The following is a 22349-nucleotide window of genomic DNA, read 5'->3' as shown; positions in this document are numbered from 1 at the left end:
AGAAGAACAGCAGTAGTATCCTTACCCGAGAAGCTGTCCATCCGAAAAGGCCTTCTCTTCTGCCGTTCTCGGGAACCACTGCATCTGCAGAAAGAAGAAGAAAGGAAAGCTAATACTCACCTGGAGGATACAGTCTTCCAGCAATCCATCAAAGCAGTTCACGCGATCGCCGATCCGGAGTCACACCACACCTGCAGAATAGAAAAAGAAACATTAGGTTAGTCGCGCAAGAAAAAGAACGATTTCTAAATACATTTCGGTGATGCGCTCACGCGCTAACACTCACCTGCAGGAATACTACGCAGTGTCGTAGTGAGGAGTCTAATTCTTCATCTGGCACCTCCAAAACCGCACCTGCAAAGGAATAAGCACAATAGTGAAAACTTTGGCAACAAAATAACACTCGAGCAAAACCGATACCAAGAATCGATTGGTATAAAGACCTACCTACTGAGTCACAGTTGTTCAGGACTCCTCTACAGGCCGCATGATCAGTGACAACTAGATCCAGAGAAAAGCCCAAGAAAATTAACGCGCCCTTGCATTCAGACGCAGGACGGAGAGTCCACCATTAAAACACCTAAGGTGAGGCATAAGCACAGAGGGGAGCGCGAGGAGGTTAAGGGACGTGGGAGTCTTACCTGTCCAACGCAGCAGATCAACATCTCCATTCAACATTCTAGACAAACACCCACTTGTGAAGGATGTAGTGAGACCGAGCAGGACACGTGCAGATGTTCATCTCTCAGCTTGGTGCGATGCCCCCATGGAGACCAGGTGAGCGTAACAGTTGCTGGGGCTCACCTTCAGCCCGGCTCGTCAACTCCAGCCAGTCAGCGAGTAGCTTGTGGCGGTCCTTCATAGTATGGGAGGACATGTCCTTGCAGAACGCACAGGCCTCCTTGACGTGCAATTTATCTGCGTGCAGGTAGTAGAGGCACCATAATTGTCCATCCTCTTTGAAGACATTCTGTAGTCCACATTCTGGGCAGATCCTAAACAGAGGTGTCGAGTCTCCCTCGTCTTCGGCCAGGACCATGCGGGGTAGGCCTCGAAGACCTTCTGGAATCCTCCAAGAAGTGAAATTCGACGAAAATCCGCCCTTTAGGGGCATATAGAATTCCGAAACAGGTCTCTATTGATTGGAAGATGAATCGGTGGAGCTGAGGCTCGAATTGACCAAAAAAATAAGAATAAACTTATGAAAGAACACAATACGCAGTAAAGCTCCAGAGCTAAGCACGAGGATTCCCAACACTTGAATGTTCGGTAAAAATCTTAAGATGGCTGCCAGAGGTGGGGCTTAGGTAGAGGGCAGTCATTGGCTGGGGGCAGTATGACCCAGAGACCAGCGATTGATTATTAAGAGAAAGACAGTTCAGAAACAAAAATGAAACTGATTTTTTCTTTTACCAAGGATTCCCAGCCTGACGACGGGGAATATTCATGAGCATGTAAATCCATGCCAGACCCCACGCTGGAGAAAAGTGGTAGCATTCCTATGGTATGAACCAGGAATTTGATAATCACCGAGGTGTGCTCTGGTACGGTGAAATGTAGATCAACGCTGGTTTGGATATTTGGAGTGGGGTCTAGATCATTGGGGAGGTGAAAAACAGGCTAGGAGGGTAGCACCCAGAGTAATCTGCATATTGGCAAGGTTGATTGTTGCCCTGATCTAGGATTATTTAGTTGCCCTTTAGTTGCACCAGGTTCAGTCCTGTAGATTCATTGTGGTGTTTTCTTGAGTGGGGTGAGGAAGGGCTAGTGATAATTTCTGTAGTTTTGAAGAGCAGATCCATTGGGGGGGTTGAGGCTATTGGAACTAATGGATGGGCAGTTCCAGGTGGTAGGCTAATCGTTAAGACATGTTTTAGCAGCTTCCTGAAGCTTGGGCGGTCTTGTGCACATAGGTTTACGAATATCAAATTCCAGAGTGGTGTTGCTACAAACAGGACGGTAGAGCCTTGGTCATTTCTAGTTGAAAGTTACAAGTGCATTATTGCAAGAATTTCCCTCTGGGATTTTGGCTCCCAATCATAAGATCAATTCGTTTCAAAAGCCTATGATATTTTATTTATATCGCGCTTGTACACAGGAGTTTCAGAGCGGGACCAGGGAAGGGGAACAGGGGAAGAAACAAAAAAACAGCAATCTTACTACGCCCAGTGACATTGAGAACGTTCAAGTGCATGGGGAAGGGAAAAAGGGGATAGTACATGGGAGGGGGGAGAAACTGGAAAGTGCAGAGCATAGGAGAGAATAAGATAAATAAGTAAATAGGGTGATCAAGAACAGTGGTAGTGCAGCCTGTGAGTGGCAAGGTTAGTCAGATAGGGTCTATCTGATAAGTGCAGATGCAGTTTGGGGGGCTGGGGGAGGGGATGTATGGGTACAGATACAGGCCCCAGTGCAAGGAGTGGCAAGGGGGCAATCCAAGAGGGTGGCAGGGTGAGCAGGTACCTGGGCCCGAAGGACAGGGGGTGGCCAGGTGCGACCGTGCTGAGAGAGAAAGCATATCAACAGGGGAGAAGAGGGGCAGAGGCAAAGATGAAGGTCTTGAGGAGCTTCCGGAACCATAGATGGTTCTCCTCAAGTTTCAAGGTGGCAGGGAGGCAGTTCCAAAGGGAGGCCCAGCGGAAGACTGAGATCTGCCCCCAGCTCATTTCTTTGAAAAACGACTGACCCTGACAGAGTTCGAGATAGGTGTAAAGGGCTCAAAAGGTGAGGTATTTACATGGGGATAGTTGAAGGTATTTTGGACCCAGGCCCCAGAAAGCCTTGTGGACAATGCAAAGGGTTTTAAATTTAAACCTTGCATCCACTGGGAGCCAATGAAGGGATTTCAGAGCTGGAGAGATACAATCCCAGGGCTTGAGGCCAAGGACAAGTCTTGCATTTCTGTTCTGGATTAGTTGTAAAGGGCGGGCGGTGAGGCAGGTAGATTTAGAAAGAGGCTGTTACAGTAGTCCAACCTAGAGAGAATCAGAGCTTGGGAGACAGTGAGCTTCTGAGGAAAGGAGAGGAAGATTACCTCTAAGGAGGTGCAGTAAGAAGTTAGACTTTTTAAGAGATGTGTGCAGAGACAGAAAGTGTGGAGTCAAAGATGTTCTTAGCTTCGCAGGTAGGGGCAGGAAGAGGGCCAAGGGAGGCCAGCCAGAGAGTGAGGGGAAAAGATGGAGGGTCTACCAATGAGGAGGATCTCAGTTTTGTTGGCATTTAAACAAAGATCATTGGCGGCACACCAATTTTGAATGGCGATAAGACAGAGATGAGGGAAGAGTGAAAACGAGTTGGTGTCCTTGGCAAAGCACTGGAAATTTGAGAAAAATGGAAATGCAGTAGGCGAGTGTTTCCAAGTATTGGTTGAAAAGCCAGGGTGAGAGGTTAGACCCCTGGGTAACACCACAGGTAGAGCGGGAGATGGTCGAGAGGAAGGACCCAAGTTGTACCTTGGAGGGTCGATCGGAGAGAAATAAGGTCAGCCAGGCCAGAATCTGATCAGCAATACCCAAGTTGTCACGGAGACGATTGAGCAGGGTGCTATCACCCACCATTCCTACTATGGCAGAGTACTGTGAATATCTGTTTAGATCAGTTCAATCCAACCAGTAAGCACACTGCCCCATGTGGGACTCTTACAAGTGTACCCTGGTTAGAATTACTACAGTGATTGTGAAGTGATTATTTTAAATAATTTAAATTAAAAAAGTAACATTTCAAATCGCTTCTTTTTCCGAGAAAAACAAAGCATTTCCTGGAAATGGCCATACACAGATGAAACTAATTTCAGTTTCTTGGGTGAACACAAAGGCAAGGCTCAATTCTGCATGCTGGACACTCCATGGTTGGAAGTGTTGGTTTACTCACGTTTGTTATAGTATACTCCTAATGAATTAAGATTCTGAAAACGAGAGCAATTGCAGGCCATGCAGCCTGGTTTGCTGGCCCTTTACGTGGTCTGTCAAAAGCCCAGCACCTCCATGTTCCCTTGACACTGCCACGAGAGCACTGCGTACGCCAATGTTTCGACAACATTCTTGCAGGACACACAATGACTAATATAAACCTGCAAATACCAGGCTGTCCCTCACTTCAGGGGGTGATGGTGGGGGGAAGGGGAGAGATGCCAGTGTCGCAGCTTCTCCCATTCTGCCTTTACCTATAATACAAAGTCGCAGCATTGCACTCAAAGCTTATGAATACAGACATGGGCTTGTTGGCACAATAGATTGAGTTGTAGTCAGAACTACTAGGATCTGTAGACAGAAATGAGAAACACGTCTCACCATTCCAACAGTCAAAACAGGCATTGTATTAAACATTAAATCAAAAGAATGTTGGGGGGGGGGCAAGAACATTATTGCAAAATGGGAAGAGGTGCGTGCCCTTCTGGCCACAAACCAAAATGGTTTATTTCAAAGGATGTGCAAATGACATTAAGTGCGATTTAGGAAGCATGTGCTTAGGAAATTACCTTAAAAAACCTGCAGGGTCATTTTAACAGTACCCATTGCCCCTCAAAAATATTCTCTTGTGCTGCTGATGGCTAAAGGGCAAATGAATCCTGCACCGCACTAAATTGTATGCAATAATGCTTTAATGGTATAGCTTGCAATAGGTTTTCCAAATTCAGATCAATTAGCATTCCAAGTTGTGATTGCTGTCAAAGTTAGTCCAGTACGGAGGCGCTGTTGAGCTGCCTAAAAAATGCCTGCTTAGCTCGTGAGCTCCGTGCCCAATTGACGCCAATCCGACAGCACCAGCGTGTATATTGATCTGCACTAGCTACAACTTCCACCACACGAAGTGCAAAACCTGAGGCATCTTTGGTCTGTATCCAGGAGAAAAATATATAAATAGGCCCTCGACGACCGAGCTGTGATCAGCCAAACTTTGGTGCTGTGGGAGGCTGCGCTGACAGCCGTGACAGTCTGTGCTCCGTGGGCCCGTGGTGCGGCCCCTGGAGCCGTGGCCTGGGCTGCTGCCTGCAACCAATTGGAACATCCGAGTTTGCTGCCGCACGGGTCTGCCCTCATCCCACTGGTCCTGCCGCTCTGGGTGGCTCCCACTGCTCCCCTCCATAGTGCGGGCTGAGCGGCGGGTGCACGATCTGTACTGGGGCCTGCATGGAGGACCCGCATGCAACGCCGCCCATGATGTGAAGGGCATCTGCTTCAGTGTGCCTCCCTCCTTCTGGTGCCCCCTGGCTCCTCACCGCCAGCCTGCATGGCCGAGCCTGTTGATTGCGGCGGGTGGCCCGTGTTGCTGCGGGCTCCTCTGTCTTGGCCCCGGACTGTGGTGAAGGACCACCCTGGAATCCGCAGTGGCACGTTGGCCCCCCCTACTCAAGTGAGAGGTCCTGTGGTGTGCTGCGCCTTGGCCCCGGTGGAGCTCTCTTGGATCCCGTGCCCCCACTGGCGTGTATGTGGTGCTCCCCCCTGAAGCCTGGGGGCCCCCCGCTACTGAGCCAGTTCTGGAGGTGTGCTGGCCTCCCTGCCCTGTAGCACCCCTGTGGCTCCTACTGTCACTGCTGCATTTTGTTGTGACCTTGTCTGACTCCTTGCGCCTGCTGCTGGGTGGGCCTCTCCAGATGTGGTCCTGAACTCTTGCTGTCCTGGACACCAGCGCTGGTTCAGCTGCGGTGTGCAGCCTTGTATACGAATCTTACTGCTCAGAGACTGCCAGGGCCACATTCACTGCACCCTAGTGGTGCAACTGGCTGATCGCTTCACTGGACCACCACGGAACTACAATACACCGTGATTAACCCTGCTCATCTATACCTGCGTGTCCATGTGCCTACTATGCTCTGACCAAGTGTGAGCCCTGGGGTAGAGGTGACCCATTCATGCCAGTAAAGTGCGGTGGGGGTGGAGGACCACACCGTTATCTAAAACCTCTTGTATTTCCATCCCTCTGTGCCAGGATTTTCCACGTGCGCCACCCCAGCATATTGACCCGCCCTTGTCTTGAAACTACTCGATTAAGCCCGGCCACCCAACGATTTATGAACTGGCTCTCGTTGGAACCCCTACACTGCTGCTCCTTGCACCCCTGCTCCCAACACCAGCTGTGGCAATCACTACATACTGCTTGGCCTACCTCAGGCACCGAGTACCGATATCGCTGTCAGACCCCATATACTTGAACTATCCTATTGTGTCGGCCCTACGGAGATGTCGAACAGAGGCACTAGCAAGGTGGGCGTCATGGATAAGTTTACTAAGGCGGCGCCCAGACCGGAATCGGGTCACTCAGCCAGCCAGAAGGATATTGCCTCGCCCCCGGATATACCAGCCCCCGATCTCAATGCGATGATGGAATCCATGGCCAAGAGCTTAGCCTCCTTCCACAAAAAGTTGGATGATATCAATGCTAACGTCGCATCACTTAAATCACAGCTTGACCAGGCCGGAACCAGAATTACCGAAGCTGAATCTAGAATTGGGACCAACAAGGATAGTATACATGTCCTTCAGCATACGGTTACCTCCCTTACCCGCGACATGAAGTTCGTAAAAGCCAAATGCAAGGATTTGGAATCCAGATGGCGCAGGAACAACATTCGCATTGTACAGGTTCCGGAGAATGCTCTTAAAGGGCGTATGGAACTGGCGGTTGAAAATCTGCTTAAAGAATTATTGGGCAACCCTGAGCTGTCTCCCTTCTTCAGTGTTGAGTGTGCCCACCTCATCGCCCCAAGCCTGGTGACTTCCCCAGATCCATCATTGCTAAAATTTTGAGCTACATGGACAGGGACCTTGTACTCCATCTGTCCCGCAACAAAGGGGAACTACGCCTTGGCACCCAGACAATCTGGATCTTCCCAGAATTCTCCGTGGGCATACAGCAGGAAAGACACCAGTTCCTTGGCGTAAAAAAGATCCTGAGGGAACGCAACATCTCCTATGCAATTCTATTTCCGGCACACCTCAAGTTCACTTTGAGAGAAATGATACTTCTTTACTGTCCCTGATGAAGCGGTAAAGTTTAGAGGCACAGATACCGCTCCACAACCCAGCCGATGACCTCATGGCTAATGACTGACCAGTGGCCCATTGCCTCCATTTTGCCCGGGACTTTGGGAACAAATATCCTATGTCTGGGCTGATGGTAGTGTTGAAGGAACAGGGTACTTACCTGTAACTGTTCTCCAGCATGGGTCTGGCATGGATTCACATGCTCATGAATATTCCCCGTCGTCAGGCTGGGAATCCTCGGTAAAGAAAAAAATCAGTATCAATTTTGTTTCTGATCTGTCTTTCTTAGTAGTAACCAATCACTGATCTCTGGGTCATATTGCCCCCAGCCAATGACTGCCCTCTCCCTAAGCCCCTCCCCTGGCAGCCATCCTCAGATTTGGTAGCACGTAAAGTGGCAGTATGACCAAGTGAAGTGCCGCAGAGGGGAAGGAGGGAGGGTTCGCATGTGAATCCATGCCAGACCCGTGCTGGATAAACAACAGTTACAGGTAAGTAACTTGTTCCTTCTCCAGCATGGGGTCTGGCATGGATTCACATGCTCATGAATATAAGAATGCATAGCAGTATACACATGCACAACCACGAGAGGTGGCAACAGGCTCAATATTAAGCAATACAACAACTCAACATTAAGCATCTCTTACCTCCTCACCAGGCTCACCTTAAGCGAACAGGTTGCGCAGCACTGCTTGGCCGACCCTGGACTCCTCCCTGGAGTCCCGATCGACGCAGTAGAATCTTGTGAAGGTGTGCGTCGACCTGCACATAGCAGCCCTGCAGATGTCCAGCAGGGGCACGCCAGACAGGATCGGCGTAATAGCAGCAATCGCTCTGGTCGAATGGGCTCTCGGACGGCCGGGCAGCGGTCGGTTTACCAACCAGTGACAGTGCATGATGCAGCCGGAGAGCCATCTGGAAATGGAAGCCTTCCCCTTGATTCACAGGTCCAAAGTTCACAAACAGCTGTGATGTCTTACAAAAATTCTTTGTGCGGTCCACGTAGAACTTCAGCGCTCTAGCTACGTCCAGCGAGTGCAGAGTCCTCTCGGCCTGCGACGAAGGGAAGAAAACTGGCAACACCAAGGCCTCGTTGAGGTGGAAGTCCGACGGCACCTTGGGTATAAAGGAGGGGGTGCGTCCTCAGCACCACCCTCGTGTCGTGAAAAGTAAAGTATGGAGGCTTGCAAGATAGGGCCTGGATCTCTCCCACTCGTCGTGCGGATGTGATGGCCACGAGAAATGCTGTCTTCCACGACAGGAACTTCAACAGCGCCGAATGCATAGGCTCGAATGGGGCCCCCCCATGAGCCTGGTCAGCACCACGTTGAGCTCCCACGCCGGGGCAAGGGATTTCACCGGCAGGAACGATCGGAATAGTCCCTTCATAAATTCCTTCACCAGGCGATGAGACCACAAGGATGCCAGTCCTGTAGTTCTGGTGTATCGGGAGATGGCAGCCAGATGTATGATGGAGGCGTGAGCGAGTCCAGCTTTTGCCAGAGACAGTCGGTACGGCAATACTTGAGGGGCCGTAACCCGCAGAGGGTTAATCTTCTGTGCACGGCACCAGACAGAGAACCTCTTCCACTTATGTCCATAGCACTTGAGAGTTGAGGACTCCCTGGCTTTTGCAAGAACCCCTCTGCAGTCAGCGGGGATATCGTATCCTCCAAACTCTAATGCTGCAGGAGCCAAGCCTGCAAGTTCAGCGACCCCGGGTCGTGATGAAGAATGGTGCCTCCTTCTCTGGAGAGAAGATCTGCGTCCGTTGCCAGCTTGATAGGCGGGGACGCTGACAAGTCCAGAAGGTCCGGGAACCAGATCTGTCTTGGCCACGCCGAGGATCATCCTGCACCTGGACCTCTTGAGCTGGTTGATGAGACGGAGCAGCAATGGCAACGGAGGGAACGCGTACAGGAACAGGCCGTCCCAAGGGAACGAGAAAGCATCGCCCATGCTCCTCGGCTGTGTGAACTTGCTGGCAAACCTCTGGCACTTGGAGTTCGTCGCCGTCGCGAACAGGTCAATCTGGGGTTTGCCCCATCGTTCAAAGAGCCGATCCACCTGGTCCTGGCGTAGTTCCCACTCGTGGCACGAGAGCAGCTCCCTGCTGAGTGAGTCAGCGATGGTGTTTTTTATTCTTGCCAGGTGGAAGGGAACCAGAAACATCCCCTGGGCGACGGCCCAATGCCACAGATCCTGGGCTTCCTTGGATAGGACTGGGGATCTGGTGCCTCCCTGCTTCCAGATGTATAACATCATGGTGGTGTTGTCAGTGAAGATCCTCACCACTTTGTCCTTGAGGGACAGAAGGAACGATTTGAGCGCCCAGAACATGGCTCCAGGATGTTGATGTGGAGAGACCTCTCCTCCGGGAGCCAGAGGCCTCTTGCGTGGAGAGCTCTGGTGTGGGGCCCCCCCATCCCTCCAGGGAGGAGTCCGTCGTCACTGTCTCCTGATATGCCGGGGTCTGAAACTCTGCCTGCCGTGAGGTGCGCACGGGTACCCCACCATAGAATCACCCGACGGAACTCCTCGTCGAGCGGGATCCTGTCTTCGAAGCTGCCCACCGCTTGAATCCAGCGGGCGTCAAGGAACTCTTGTAGCGGACGCATCCGAAGTCTGCAAAGGGGCACAAGGTAGATGCATGAGGATATCATCCCGAGTAGGGACTTGATGGACCTCACCCTGGCCACATCCGTGGCTAACAGGCGCTGCACCTTGCCCAAAATGGCCTTCGTCCTTTCTTTTTTTTTAAACTGTTTTATTAGCATTTTTTATAATATAACAAAAGGGCTCAAGGCAAATTCAAAAAGATATACAAATAGCTGGCCCAACAACCCTCCCCCCCTGAAACTTTGACCCAGATGGGTCTCCTTATTTGGGGAGACGCTGCGGGAGCTTTATATGTCCGGAGCACGAGAAAAAAGTTGAACGTTGACTATGTTTGTGGCTGTACATCGTCCACCATACCCCGGACCGTGGGCACCCGATCCCTCCTTTCCTCCTCTTGGGTCAGTGAACGTCCGATCCCCAGGTCTGCTGTACCCCGAACCATTTTGCTTGGAATGTGCCCAACTTGTTATTCATCATTGCCGTTAGTTTGTCCATCAGAAACATGTTCTTGACCTTTTTCAACCAGACCTCCTTCGATGGGGTCTCCTGGCTCTTTCATTTTTTGTGCCAGGGCCACTCTCCTCACCCTCAACATGGTTTCCCACATCCTTTGGTATCTGGATATGTCTGTGTCCTCTGGGGGGAGGCCCAGCAACATTGTTAGGGGGCTCTGGGGGGAGTAGTTCCTCAGTAACTTCAGCGATCCAGCCCCGTACCTCCTCCCAGTATGTCTCGACTTTCAGGCAGTGCCACCACATGTGACCTCTTGTACCGACCTGACCACACCCCCTTGGACATGCGGGGGACACTCCCGTGAACATTTTCGCCAACTTCGCAGGATCCCTGTGCCACCCCTGCAAGATCTTGAAATTGTGTTCCATGCCCGCTGTAAATAAGTTCCCATGGAAAGCTATCTTAAATATCCTTGCCCAGGCATCCTCGGAGATCTCCTCCCCCACCAAATCGTTCCAGAAGGTACGGAACCTTCTCCTCTCCCCCAGGTTGACAGTGTTCAGTATTCTATACATCCCTGATACCGCCCCCTTCCTGGAGGTCGCTGTGTCCACAAGTTTTTCGAAGGGGGTCAACTTTTCAAGTTCTGTCCCCAGGATTGGTGGCACAAAATCCCCTTCAGGCGGAGATATTCGAAAATGGAGAGGGTCCCCCGCCCCAGGGCTTCTCTCATTTCCTCATAGGGGCGGAATTCCCCCTCCTTGAACATTGGCCCCGCCCATTCCATCCCCGAATCGGAACAGGATTGAGTGTTGCGGAACCCCCTGCTTCCCAGTCTGAGGGGGTGACCTCAGAGCGATTACATCGGTGACGGCCATGAAGTTAGGTGCGCCGTCTGGGAGCTTTCCCGCCAGATCGACCAGAGGACTCCCAACATTGGGTGTGATTTTAGTCTATTCGGAATGAACTTTCTTGGGGCCCACAGGAGGTCCCTGACCTTGAGTGGGTGGGCGTCCATGTCCTCCAAGTACGTCCAGTATGTACCCATCCCCTCCTTCATATGTTCAAGAAGTACGTGCAGCTGGGCAGCGCAAAAGTAGAGTTGGAAGTCCGGCAGCCCGAACCCTCCCTCCTCCCTCGGAAAGTTCAGGATTGCTCTTGCTGTCCTCGGGGTCCTACCCTGCCATATAAACTCACGCACCGCATTCTGAAGGACCCTGAAGGTTTGGTCGGGAACACAGGTTGGGAGGGCAGTGAAGAGATATAGTAAGCGAGGGAGTATGTTCATCTTCACAGCCGTCATGCGGCCGCACCAGGACAGGATCATTGACCCCCATCTCCTCAGATCCGCAGTGACCCTTGTCATTACAGGGTCATAGTTAGCTGGGGCTAGGTTGGAGAAGTCCCGGGTGAGAAGGACGCCCAGGTATCGGATGGAAGCCTTCCCCACTTTTATCCCTCCCAGGCTGATCAGAGGGTCCAGGGCCGTTCTCATGGGGAGCAGGACTGATTGAGGCATTGATCTTGAGCCCCGAGAGGCAACCATATGCAGCCATCAGGAACATATGGGGGGGGAGGGGGAAGCGACCAGGTAGGCCAGGATGTTATCGGCAAACAGGGAGAGTTTAAATTCTACTTCGCCTCTCTGGATCCCCTTGATGTCTGGGTGTGCTCTGACTGCTATGGCCAGGGGTTCCATGGTGAGGACATAGATGAGGTGGGGAGAGCGGGCAACCCTGCCGCATTCCCCGCAAGAGGGGGAAAGGCTCTGACAGCCTGCCATTCACCTGGACCCTGGCCTTTGGGGCCCTGTATAGCACCGCCACCCAACCCATGATGTTTGACCCAAAGCCCATTTTCTGGAGGGTGAGTTCCATGAATCTCCACTCCACCCTGTCGAATGCCTTTTCTGAGTCGAGCGACAAGACGCACGCGTCTAGGTCCAACACCTGGGCGTAGTGGAACAAGTCTATGGTTTTTCGGATATTGTCAGAGCCCTGTCTCCCCCTAATGAACCCCACCTGGTCTCCGTGGACCAGCTTTGGCAGGACCCCCTCCATTCGCCCCCCGATCACCTTAGCCATGATCTTTACATCGGTGTTCAGCAAAGAAATTGGGCGGTAGGAGGAGCACTCCGAGGGATCCCTACCGTCCTTGGGGAGCACCACTATAATCGCCTCCATCATGGAGTCCGGGAGGGGTCGCCCTTCCAGCACTGCATGGAATACCCTAACCAAGTAGGGGGATAGGGTTGAGCAGAACCTCTTATAAGAATAGACCGAGTAGCCGTCCTCGCCGGGGGAAGTACCCCCTTTCATCCCTCTGATCACACGCTCTACCTCCTCCTCCTCCTCCTCCTCCTCTATCACCGGGCCCTCCAACCCCTCCGCCGTCTCCCTTGATAGGGCCAGGATCTGTATTGAGTTCAGAAACCCCTCAATCTCTGCCTCCCTCCTGTTGAATTCGGACGAGTATAATTTCTCATAGTATTGGCGGAAGGCCTCCCCAATGTGGGTTGTGTCGTAACCTATCTCCCCCCTTGCTCCTCACTGCTTTCACTAATCTGCTTCTCTGTACCTCAACTTCCAAGCTAAAATCCTGTCCGCCCTGTCCCCTTTTTTGTAATACTTTTGTTTGACCAATTGAAGGCTTCTCTCTGTCTGGTGGAGGAGGAGGTCCCTCAGCTGGAGTCTACAGTCCTCCAGGGCGGCCACCTGGCCTCGGTCCAAGGGGACCGTGGGGAGCCCCCCCCCCCCGGTTGGAGTTGGGCTATTTTCTCCCTCAGTAGTCTTTCCTGGGCCTCCCTCTCCATCTTTTTCTGGGCTCCCATTTTGATCAGAACTCCTCGTAGGGTGGCCTTAAAGGCGTCCCATAGGGTATGCACGCCTACCTCCCCATTATCGTTAAGGTTGAAGAAATCCGTGATGGCCTCAAGAACTTCCTGGGCTAGTACCTCATCCTTTAACTTGGAGTCGTTGCACTTCCACCTCCCCCTGCGTTCGCTCAATCCTCCCCTTGCTATCGTGATTCGGACCAGATCGTGGTCGGCCCAGGGAATGGGGTCAAGCCTATGGCCTGAGGTAAACAGGTGCAGGATCTCGTCCACCAAGATATAATCTATCCTGGAGAACGACGCATGGGTAGCTGAGTAATATGTGAAGGGGGGGGGGGGTGTTCGTTGTGGGGATCGGGATCGTGTCCATCAGTCCCGTCCCAAGTCTAGATTAACCCGCCATGGTCTCGTCTCACGCCCTGGAGGGCTGCGGGCCTGTGCGTTTTCTGTCCCGGGTTGGGTCCAGGACCATGTTGAAGCCCCCCCCCCCCTCCCGCCACCACCACCACCACCGAACCATGAACAAAGTGCTTGAGTTTGTCCCCTACCTCTTCCCAAAATAGGGTTTGGCCTTCATTTGGGGCATAGATTACAGCTATGGTGAGCGGGGCCCCCTGAAGGGACCCCCGTAACATCAGGTAGTGACCCTCTGGGTCTTTCAATGTGGCCTCGTTCTCGAAGCCTTTATTCCTCGATACTAAGATGGCAACCCCTCTCTTTTTGCCTTTATGGGAAGCACTGAAGACCTCCCCTATTCCTCCTCCCCGCATTTTGGGCTCGTTACCCCGCGGCCAATGAGTCTCTTGCACAAAGAGAAAGTCGAGTTTGGCCCTTCTAAATTCCCTGCAGACCAGGGATCTCTTCGTGGGGGTGTTTAAGCCCCGTACATTTAGGGAGCCCACACCCGGGGGGGGGGGGGGGGGGGCAGACTGTCAGCCATAATCTAAGATTTCCTCTCTCAGAGTCAACATTCTCAACATGCTCTTCCTGGCGTGCTCCCTTGGTTCGACTTTTCGTTCCCCGACTCCCCCCTCCCCTTCCCTCCGGGTGGACCAAGAACAAGACCCCAACTGCCCCCCTTCCCCAAACTAACTGAACTACCCCAACTTCGTGTCCCCCCCTTCCCCGGCGTCCGGCCAAATAGTTCTGCCATCCCTGGCTACTGGCCGAACCACCAGCTTACCCGCTGCAGCCGGGCATTCTGTGGAAAGCGTGTTTCTGTGAGCCCCCCCTCCCTCCATGCCGTCCCCCTCATGGCTCCCCCGTACTTGCTGTTCGTAGGGACGCTATTAATGGTGAATCCGCTGGCTTTTCTTTGTATCCCACATAACTCGGTGGGTTTCCCCAGGTCTCAATCCTCGGGATCGTTCCGCTCCCCCTCCTTGACTGGCGATGGGGTATTCATTTTCCTGGATTTCCTTGTGCCAGTTTTTCGTCTGTCTTTCGACGGGCCCGGGCTCCCCGGGGTTTCCCTCCCCGGCCCCAACGGGGCCCTCCTGGGATCCGAGTCCACAACGTAGTCCTGGATGGCTCCTCGTATGTCGTCTTCCGTGGTCAGAGTTGACCGCTGGCCCATGTACTCAAAGGTCAAAGAAAAGGGATAGCCCCAGCGGTATCGGACCCCCTTTTCTTTCAGCAGGAGTGTTAGTGGGTGACACATCCTGCGTTTGGCCAGGGTGTAGGCGGAGAGATCTTGGTAGATTGAAATCTGGGCGTTGTTGTAGGTGATCTCCCGAGCCTTCCTGGCTTCCTCCAACACCTTTGTTTTTTCGGAGTAATAGTGGAACCGGACAAGGATACAACGGGGACACCCGCTCTCCCCCCAGCCCTCTGCACTATCGAACGTGGGTTCCGTGGTCATTTCTTCGGCAAAGAGGAGGGTGATGATGTCTCTCACCGTGCGGGTAATGTCTCTCTCCGTTTCCCCTTGCTGTTCCGGTACCCCAAAAATTCTGAGATTGTTCCTCCTTTCCCTATTTTCGAAGTCGTCCATCTGCTTGGACCTTTCCTCCTCCCTTTTCTCCAGGGCCGCTGCCTTCGTCCTTTCTTCCGACGGAGATGCCAATCGCTCCACTGTATCGAGCTTCGCTCCCAGAAACAGTGCCACCAGCGACAGAACCAGGTGGGATTTGGGGTAGTGGATGGCGAATCCCAGTTCTGTGAGCAGGCGGACGGTCCTCGCCGTGTGTTCGACGGCGAGTTCTCTTGACCTTGCACAGATTAGCCAGTCGTTCAGGTAAGGGTAGACGTGGATCCCCTGCAAGCCAGCCGTGCCGCCACTGGTGCGAGGCACTTGAACACCCTCGGTGCCGACTTTAATCCGAATGGTAGGGCTCTGAATTGGTAGCGACGCCCCTGGACTACGAATCTGAGGAACTTTGTGTCCTTTTAGAATGGGGATGTGGAAGTAAGCATCCTCCAGGTCCAACGAAGATAGGAAGTCTCCCTCCTCCAGCTGGGACCATCCTGAATTTCTGTGCCTTGACGTACTCGTTTAACCGATGCAGGTCCAGGATGGGGCGCCAACCGCCTGTCTTCTTTCTGACGAGGAAGTACCTTGAGTATACTCCGGAGCCCCGGAGCCTCTTGGGGAATAGCTCGATGGCACCTTTCTTGAGCATCGCCCTTACCTCCAACAGCAGTTTAGGGACGTGATGCTCCTTCCTGGCCACGGGAGGAATGCGAGGACACTTCCTTTTGAAATTCTAGCGAGTGTCCGCGGGCCAGAGTGTCCAGCACCCAACGGTCGGAGATGGACTCCCACACGCTGACGAACTTCATCAGTCGGCCTCCCACCGGGGTGCTTCGGTGGGGGCCCGACGCTACGGCTGGTTCAGTCCTGCTTGGAAGAGGCCTTGCCGCCGGTGAGACCCTCCTAACCTGCCGCGACCTCTGTAGGCCTCCTGGGACGAGGAGTGGGCCGCCTGGCAGTACTTAGAAGAGCCACCGATGGATCCCTTGGAGGCTCCCTGTCTGCCTCCGGAGCTACGAAAGGGCTGCCGTTGCTGAAGGACTCCTAGGGCTCGGGCCGTCTGTCGGTCTTGATGGCCTGGAGGGACTCATCCACCGTCTTCCCAAACAGGTTGTTGCCGTTGAACGGCATGTCCAACACTCTGGTCTGGACGTCCTGGCGAAAGTCTGTTGCCTTGAGCCATCCTCGTCGTCGAAGGCAAACCATGTTGCCCAGCTAGCGAAATCCGGTATCGGCAATGTCCGTTGCCATCGTTATGGCGTGATCCAACGCCACCTCAGCTTCCCGCAGAGTCTGTAGGGCCTCCGCCCTCTTGTCGTCTGGTAGGAAGTCTAGCAGGGGAGCCATCTTGAACCAAAGCTCCCTGTCGTAACGGGCCACAATCACTAAGGCATTGGCCGCCTTAATCGTCGTCGCTGCCAACAAGATGACTCGTTGTCGCATGGAGTCCAACTTCTTGCCCTCGCTGTCTGGCAGGGAAGTGGAAGCCGCCGCACCCGCCGCTTTCTTCTTGGCCGCTGCCGAGATGACTGAGTCCGGCGTAGGCTGGGCCCTGAGGCACAAGGGGGTGGCATTGGGGACCCGGTACTTCTTCTCGTACCGGTGCCTTTTGGCGGGTGTCGTGGAAGGGTTCTTCAGGATAGCCAGCCCCTCGTCCCACATCTCGTCGAGCAACGGTACCGCGAGGACAGTCTTTCTCTTGGCCTCCCGTCGTTGGTAAAGAAAGCCTTCCTTTTTCTGTTCCTCAGGGCAGAGCTGGAAGAGCTTGGATGCCCTGGCTATCATGGCGTGGAAAGAGCCAATTTCGTCGGGTGGAGAGGCCCGAGGGGGGGGCGGTGATGAAGGAATGTCCGTTGTATCATCGCCACCGTCGACCGTCCCTGTCACCGTATCATCCCAAGGGTCCGGCGAGGGGGATGAGGGGTCCACAGGCCTCGTGGGCAGGAAGGGCGGTGCGGGGTGTACTCTCCTCCGCTTGTTCTGAGGCCTTCCCGACGGTCCTGTATCCTCCGTCGGGGTCCATGGTAACCTCGTCCTTATCTCGGTACATAAGGATTGGATCGCCAACAACATGGCCGCCGAGCTAAAATGGGCTTCGGGCAGTGGCTGCGACGGGCGGGGTGGCTGCACTGGGCCCTCGTCGTCGCTATCTTCCATCACATCAGCAGGAACCTTCCCCTGGGATCGAACCTTCTCAAACCTCTCATCGAGGCCTTTCACGGTTTCCACCAGATCCTCCTCAGAGGCCGAATCGGAGTCCGTAATGGCCACTGGCCATTGGTTACTACTAAGAAAGACAGATCAGAAACAAAACTGATACTGATTTTTTCTTTACGGAGGATTCCCAGCCTGACGACAGGGAATATTCATGAGCATGTGAATCCATGCCAGACCCCATGCTGGAGAACCAATTGTTTCTTCACGGCATGTCTTAATTGTGTGTTGAGATGTGGTTTGCTTGCCCATGTGGGCCATGGAGGGAATTCCTCCAAAATGGTTATTGCCTTATACAATGAATCACGTGTTGGTATTCTATTGCCTATTGACTCACTACTGTGCTTTTGATAACTCGTCATTGCTGTACTGTTTTTTACATTACACAGGTACAGTTGGTCATTGTTGTATATGCTCATGAGGCGAGATTATGCTCTGATATTTTGCACCACCGGCCTCATGTGGCAATCTTGGCATTTCATCACTCCTACCAAGTTAATTGCACGGCAGCAGCGTACCCCACTGCAGTTGCAATGATTATTTTGGAGTGACTGTTGGGTGTGCTCCCCTTTTGGGCCTCCAGTGTGGCTGGAACTTGTTGGGTTTGGTCCACCCACCCCTGGCTTCGGGGGTCCACTGAGGAATGAGGGGGGGGGCAGGGGACACTGCCAGTTCGGATTGGGCGACGAATCGTTACAGGAAGTTACATTGAAAATGGCAAAGGTGGAACAGCATCTCACACTATGGAAGGATGGCATAACCGTAATACTTACTGGCAGGCACACGCTAGGTCACACTAGCTGGGATGTACACTAAAGTAACACAATGATTACAAACATTGTCCTGGAACGTCCGGGGACGGAGCAATTACACTAAGGCCTGGAGAATGACTGCTTACGCCCAAAGGCATGGGATCAAGATTCTTATGCTACAAGAAACATGCCTGTGGCTGACTAGCAGCGAGCATCGCACCGTCCTGGGGGCCTAATGGATTCTACATCACTTATTCCACCCAGGCCAGAGGGGTATTGACACGGATTCATAAATCGATCAAGTTCGTGCTCCATAAAAGCTTTATTGATTGAGGGCAGGTATGTCATTCTACACTGTACGTTGGTGAACAGGGAGTATTTTATAGTGAATACCTAGGCCCCAACGTGGACACCTCAGATTTCTTTCATAATGTTGCCTTCATCCTGTGGGTTATGTAGGAGTCCAGATCATTTGGGGATGGGACATGAACCCAATACTCATTAGCATTCTCGATAAGACGGGAACAGCACACACAGCCCCATCGCTCGGCGTGCGCACTGCAAATGCACATCACTTGGTGTCCGGGACGTTTGGAGAGCTCTCCATCCCCAGACGCGAGAGTATACATATTATTCGTCCGTACATGATAGTTCAAGGATTGACCTTTTCCTGGTATCTAGTGATTTGATAGGGAAGAAAAGCCCTGATACTTACACGTACATTATCTGACCATGCCCCGGTCACCCTGTCGATAGAGTTCAGATTGCCTGTGCCTACATACAGCACTTGGAGTTTTAAATCCACCGCCCTCCTAGATATAGTGTTCAAAGCCGACATACTGGCACACATCGTGACTTTTTGCGAGTGTAATACCCTAGAGGATACCATTGCCGGGGTCTGCTGAGAAGCTTTCAAAGTATCCATAAGGGGAAATGTCCATCTCCAGGGAAGCAGGAGCGCTCAAGGTGATGAGGAACGACCTGAGTGGGTCAGAGTCTAAACTTCATGAGCTGGAACGGAACTGCACGTCTGCAGCCAACCCCATTAAACTTGCACAAATAAGGGAGGAACTTGAGGTTTGAGGCACACGCCTTGAGGGAGGTTCGCTATCTTAGCTGCCCGCATGCTGCCTGCAAATAGGGGGAGGGCGAGAGGATGGGTAGGCCGCTTGCCAGATTGGTGAGTGGGGAACAGGGCAACACCCAGATTGTGTCCGTCAGGGATACACAGGTCACTTCTCACTGGTCCGACCAACATACATTGGAGATCTTTACTTAATTTTATACTAACCTCTATGTGTCACCTCCGAAACACAGTGACCACCACATGAGGGACCTCCTTGACCAGATCCCCACATCTCATCTCCCACTCATCTAGGGACCAACTAGATTCCCCAATGCTGCATGAGGAGAAGGCCAATGATCTTCCCAAGGGTACGGCCCCTGGGCCTGACACTCACCCCCGAGTTTGACCAGGAACACGCAACGATCCGTGCTCCTAGACTTGTTCAAAGTGTGGTCCGGATCACTCCAAGAGTCCATTCTCCCCCCTCCCTCTCTGCGCGAGGCGGCTATAATAGTGCTACTCAAACCCGATGAGGAATGTGGTTCATACAGGCCTCTCGCATGAATATTGATGCTAAGATCTTTGCAAATGTGATAGCTAATCGTTTCCTGCTGATCATGCCATTTCTAGAACACAAAGACCAAGGTGGATTTGTGCACCGGAGATCTGCCTCCCACAATATCTGGCAGCTCTTCAATGTGATGGCTAGACTCAACTAGAACTCAAGTGCCGTTGCGCTCGATGCCCAAAAAGCGTTCAATATAGTCTCATGGCAGTATATGTGGTTAGTCCTGGAGATGATTGGAATTGGGCCCAATATGATCAGATCCATTAAATTGCTATACACATCTCTGGTCAGAAGGGTCTGTGTGAATTCCCCGACATCCACATTATTTACACTCTTTCAAGAGAAACGCCAAGGTTGCCCTTTCTCCCCGATCCTTTTCTCACTGGTCATCGAACCAATGGCAGACTATATCGGAGCATGCCATGCCCACAGAGGAATACGCTTGAAAGATTCCCCTGAAATAATATCCTTATGTGCTGAAGACGTGCTACTATACGTCGGAGACCCTGCCACCCACTTGGATCCCATTCTACGTGATATCACGCGTGTGGGTACCTTCTCTGGCTTCACAATTATTCTAAAATCGTAAATTTTCCCACTCACTAACACTACACAACAGCCTGTCTCGGAGTATCCACTGCGCTGGTCCCCCGGCAGGATCAGATACCTGGGAGTCCAAGTGTCCCTGTCTGACTCCACCCTGCTGGCCGACAACTACACGGCTGTTGCACAATTAGCTGAATTCAAAATGACGAGGGGGTGCTCCCCCCGCCCCCTTCACTAGCCGGCAAACTCTCCCTCGTCAAGAGGATTCTGGTCCCTAAACTGCTTTATATTTTGAGCAGCATGCCTATTTGGCCCGGGAATCAATATTTCATTAAGTTACACAGATCATGCGTTCTATTCCTGTGGCATGCGGGTGCTGTTTGCAAGAAATGGCTAGACATGACACTTCCATACGACAGAGGGAGTCTTACAGCTCCAGACCTAAAACTGTATTGGATAGCCGCACATGCCCAGTTTGCCACGTACTGGTATCCAAGTCCTCTAACTCGCCCGCATGTCAAGCTGGAAACTATGGCTGCGACCGAGGTTAATTCTATGACCTTGATATTCTGTCGTGAGTTTGTGCCAGACTCGGTGGCAACTACTCTACTTGCCTGGGCCGGCTTCTAAGCCCACTGTAGAATATTCCCCTATTACAAGCAGGTACCTATCTGGGGGATTTCCTGGACTGGAACCTACACACGATAAGACCCTAGCCCGGCACTGGAGCGCACTGGGATGCCGGGCTCTGACGGATCTCTTTCCCGAAAGGAACTGTATTGATCCTCAGACATGGAGGCAGGGCCACTCTGGATCTGCACTCAAGTTGTTACAATATTATAGGCTTCGTGCCGCCTTCCGTGCCAGGTGACCCTCCTTTCCTGACAAACTGCCCAACGCCCCAGCGGTTGCATATATTGCTAACTCGAGCGGTGCCCGTGGGGTTTGTCTCCTCCCTATATAGATTGCTATTGGCCGGGAATCCACCCTGCCTTCCAGTGCTCGTACTGATTGGGCAGCTGAACTGGACCTCGAAATATCAGACCATTTATGATAAAAGATGTGCTCACACAGAGCACCCCTCAATTTCCAGTATCGGTGTATGCATTTCAAGTTACTGAACAGATTATACTACACTCCCTGCAAGATCTCCAAGTTCTCTCGCAATGGCGCACACACACAAATGCGCTCGCTGCAAGTTAGCAGGGGAAGATCATCTACACAGGTTGTGGACTTGTCGCAGATTCAAAGATTTCTTGGATGGGATTTTGAGGGCTCTTACTGACATTGGAGCGGTGGTTGATCCTAGCCCACTGGGAATTCTGTTTGGTGTGTGGAGTTCTGATGACACCAGACAGATGGCTAGACTTTTAAACATAAGGTGTATGGTAGCCAAGAAATGTGTGCTTCAGAACTGGAAGAGTCCTCCTCCCCCAACTTTTCAGAAGTGGCTCAATGCACTTACCTGGTCCCAAACCTGTGAAGAATACCTTACCTTGCTCCTGGCAAATTCCCGCCCCAAGAACATATGGTCCGCTTTTAACAGCTACCTTGTTGGTCAAGCTGAGAGTGGGTCCAGACCCGACTCTCCAGCGACCACATGAGTGGGTTCTGGTACATTATTGTGCTTCATATGTGGCTGCTTATCCCTTCTGTAATGTACTACTTGCTTTTAGCTTGAACCATGACCCGTTGATTGACTATTATGCTCCGACATGTGCGTTTGCTATAAACCTCTGCCTAGAAATAACATTTTTTACAAGTTAGTCCAGTACAAACTAGAGTACACCCATTGCTGAATTTGTGCATGTGTTTGCCAGGGCTGAGCCTCAGTACGTATATGTCAGCACCACCACATTATTTTCACTCCAAGACTGTACAGTCACTGCCAAGGTATGGTATTCTTCAGGGCTGAAGTCTGACTCCATGCTCTCAGCTCAGTTATTCTATTAGTGGAATAAGAAACCAGGCCACCCTGCAGTATGACTGGAGTAGACCTGGCTCATGGATTTTCATAAATGCATGGAAGGCGATTGCTTTTGCACTGGCCACTCCCACAAAATGCCCCAGTCAGCAGAGATCGAACATGCTGCCGCACTGAAGCGCACTGAATGCTAGCAGCAGAATTGGTAGCACTGGGTACATACCATGCCGTGCAGACGGCCAGTCACCCACAATACCAAGAGGGGTGTGGTGATAGAACGAACGCCCTCTAGCACAGCAGGTGGGCACGCTTCTGTGGATCATGCTGAAGTTTGATGCCAAGAAACTAAACCTTTGCATTTTTTGGTAACACTGAAACTGAATAGTGCTGAAAGATTGCCAATTCTGATTACATTGACA

The sequence above is a fragment of the Ambystoma mexicanum genome, chromosome 2p (genome assembly GCF_040938575.1).
Source record: "Ambystoma mexicanum isolate Mex_15411 chromosome 2p, UKY_AmexF1_1, whole genome shotgun sequence".
Lineage (NCBI taxonomy): Eukaryota > Metazoa > Chordata > Amphibia > Caudata > Ambystomatidae > Ambystoma > Ambystoma mexicanum.
The sequence above is the reverse complement of the archived record's forward strand: the minus strand, read 5'-3'. Positions refer to the sequence as shown.